Source organism: Oncorhynchus mykiss, chromosome 15, assembly GCF_057628025.1.
Source record: "Oncorhynchus mykiss isolate SJ-2025 chromosome 15, ASM5762802v1, whole genome shotgun sequence".
NCBI classification, from domain to species: domain Eukaryota; kingdom Metazoa; phylum Chordata; class Actinopteri; order Salmoniformes; family Salmonidae; genus Oncorhynchus; species Oncorhynchus mykiss.
The window spans coordinates 3565653-3568387 of NC_143036.1; the positions used below are offsets into that span (position 1 = coordinate 3565653).

The 2735-nt window shown below is 49.6% G+C and overlaps 1 pseudogene; it reads right to left on the minus strand.

The window, feature by feature from the left end:
- Positions 1-412: 412 nt before the first annotated feature.
- LOC149977367 (uncharacterized) lies at positions 413-1774 on the minus strand (annotated as a pseudogene).
- Positions 1775-2735: the final 961 nt, after the last annotated feature.

Here is a 2735-nt window from a genome sequence, read left to right on the forward strand (position 1 = left end):
TGTGTGTGTGTGTGTGCGTGCGTGAGGGTCTTAATAAATGTTTTTCTTTCACCTCTGCTGAAGGTGAATCAGTTTCTCAGAGTGAACAGTCGTTATCAATATTAAAGTTGTCTGAAGCTATTTCACACATGGTTAGCTGAGGGGATGAGAAAGTCTCCCGGGGTGGATGTTTAGTAGGGCCTTCCTGAATATTTTCCAGATTCCTAATCACTAGGCAGAGCGTGCCATATGCACTAACACACTATGACATCTCACCCAAGTCATGTGTTTTATTTTCCTCCTATCGAGCATCACTCAGCATCAACGTACCCGCTACAGCCCTTTCTGAAACGCTTAGAGAATTATAATTGGTGAATGTTCAATAATGTCCCCCGGTTGGTTCTGCCTCTGTCTGTCGTGATGTCAGCTCTTCAGAGGATGGTGTATTCATTTATTTGTGCTTTTTTTGAAAGGGAGAATGGAAGCCCATTCCCCTGACATTTTTGCATTAATTGAAACATGCTGACAGTGTTTCCCAACTCCGGTCCTCCAGTATGTCCCAACAGCCCAACTCCAGTCCTCCAGTACCCCCCACAGCCCAACTCCAGTCCTCCAGTACCCCCAACAGCCCAACTCCGGTCCTCCAGTACCCCCCACAGCCCAACTCCAGTCCTCCAGTACCCCCAACAGCCCAACTCCGGTCCTCCAGTATCCCCCACAGCCCAACTCCAGTCCTCCAGTACCCCCAACAGCCCAACTCCGGTCCTCCAGTACCCCCCAACAGCCCAACTCCAGTCCTCCAGTACCCCCAACAGCCCAACTCCGGTCCTCCAGTACCCCCCACAGCCCAACTCCAGTCCTCCAGTACCCCCAACAGCCCAACTCCGGTCCTCCAGTACCCCAACAGCCCAACTCCGGTCCTCCAGTACCCCCAACAGCCCAACTCCAGTCCTCCAGTACCCCAACAGCCCAACTCCAGTCCTCCAGTACCCCCCACAGCCCAACTCCAGTCCTCCAGTACCCCCAACAGCCCAACTCCAGTCATCCAGTCCCCCCAACAGCCCAACTCCGGTCCTCCAGTACCCCCCACAGCCCAACTCCAGTCCTCCAGTACCCCCAACAGCCCAACTCCAGTCATCCAGTCCCCCCAACAGCCCAACTCCAGTCCTCCAACAGCCCAACTCCGGTCCTCCAGTACCCCCAACAGCCCAACTCCAGTCCTCCAGTACCCCCAACAGCCCAACTCCAGTCCTCCAGTACCCCAACAGCCCAACTCCAGTCCCCCCAACAGCCCAACTCCAGTCCTCCAACAGCCCAACTCCATTCCTCCAGTACCCCAACAGCCCAAATCCAGTCCTCCAGTACCCCCAACAGCACAACTCTAGTCCTCCAGCACCCCCAACAGCCCAACTCCAGTCCTACAGTACCCCCATCAGCCCAACTCCAGTCCTCCAGTACCCCAACAGCCCAACTCCAGTCCTACAGTACCCCCATCAGCCCAACTCCGGTCCTCCAGGACCTCCAACAGTACACAAGTGTTGTAACCCTGGTCATAAACATCTGATTCAACTGGTCAAGGGATTGCTGATTATTTGACAGGTAGAATCAGGTGTGCTTGTCTGGGGGCACAACAACAAATATGTACTGTTGGGGATACTCGAGGACTGGAGTTTGGAAAACACTGCATTAGGGTATACAGGAGAGACATTGTAGGGAAGAGGACCGTGATGTGAGCCTTGGTCATGGGGACATCATAACATGTTGTTGTCACCCACTCAGCCACACTCGGATACATCGAGGATTGTGTTGTTGGAACGCCAGAGCTCAACTGAGATACACAGAAGTGAATCGTGTCTGGTGTTTGAATGGATTTCACAAGGACATGTAGCAATTATTATTACGTAGACATGAGACACAGCAAGAAACTGCAGAGGCGACCATTAGGAGACGGGGAATTATATGGTCTGTCACAGATAGTTCATGAAGGCTGCAAATGTGCCATTCCAACCTTGTATGTTCCCTGAAAGTAAGCTGAAATAAAGATTTCACAGCAAATCCTAAAAATTATACCCTCTTTTTAACTGTCGGTAAAGCTTGGCTGTGCAGTTGTCTGGAGAGCTCCTCAAAGCCATTCTTTATCCTTCTCCCCATGTGGCCCCAACACAGCCTCTATCAGAAGTCCCTCTCTCCACTCTCTCTCCCCATGCCTCCCCGTAGCCAGGAAAAAGCATTCACAATTCAATTTCTTTCTCTAAATGGAGGTTCCACTCCGTCTGGGTCTCAACCTGGAATATTAGAGGAAGACAGGAAGGGCACTGGATGTATAGAATCCACTTACAGGTCAAATATAAAGGGTGAGAAAGTTCCCCAAACGGAATACAGAATTAATTGATAAGTAGTGCAGATCTGAGGTGAGAGAGAGAGAGAGAGAGAGAGAGAGAGAGAGAGAGAGAGAGAGAGAGAGAGAGGGAAAGAGAGAGAGAGAGAGAGAGAGAGAGAGAGAGAGAGAGAGAGACTAGCAGTAATTTAATCTCTATTTTAGAGTCTAAGCAGGGACCCCTTAAATTCATGTTAATCTACAGTAACCGCACTGTCCAATTTACAGTAACTATTACAGTGAAAGAATATCACGCTATTGCTTGAGGAGAGTATTATGAGAATTATAAACTTGAAAATGTATCTATTATTATTTGCTGCCCATAGAAACACATTGAATGACAGATTCACTAGAAAAACGGATAAAAAAATAAATCGCA